This window comes from Fukomys damarensis, unplaced genomic scaffold, assembly GCF_012274545.1.
Source record: "Fukomys damarensis isolate Sample0158 unplaced genomic scaffold, DMR_v1.0_HiC HiC_scaffold_15, whole genome shotgun sequence".
NCBI lineage: Eukaryota > Metazoa > Chordata > Mammalia > Rodentia > Bathyergidae > Fukomys > Fukomys damarensis.
This window is the reverse complement of record NW_022900927.1, coordinates 61,437,702-61,438,062: the sequence shown is the minus strand read 5'-3', so window position 1 is coordinate 61,438,062 and position 361 is coordinate 61,437,702. Positions and strand designations below refer to the sequence as shown.

The 361-nt window shown below is 61.8% G+C and overlaps 1 protein-coding gene across 5 annotated transcripts in view; it reads right to left on the bottom strand.

Annotated features, from left to right (window-relative positions):
* Chpt1 (choline phosphotransferase 1) overlaps window positions 1–361 on the bottom strand; it is a 14,601-nt gene that overhangs the window by 8,549 nt on the left and 5,691 nt on the right. The gene's annotated exons all lie outside the window — the stretch shown is intronic.

Genomic DNA, 361 nt, shown 5'->3' with positions numbered 1-361 from the left:
GCGTGACTGTCCCGGCGGCGGCACCACTGCGGCACCGGGCCTCACCCCCGCCGCGGTCTGTTTCCCAACAAAAGCAGTGAAAAGCCCACGAAGGAGCCGCATCTAGCCAGTTGCTTGGATTTGTCTAATCACTGCCCAAATGTGACTATTTCGCCATTCACACCAGGGCAAACGGCACAACAATCACATCCAGTCCCTTAAACGCGAAGAAGTAAGCGCTCCTGTGCCCGCGACTAGTTTGTCGCTGACTCGGGCTCCAGCCCTCACCGCCTGTCCTCGTCCTCCTTAGGATCTGCTCCCCGTGGACGCCGCGCCCCTGAATCACAGACGCGGGGGACGGCCACGCACGGCACGGCACGGT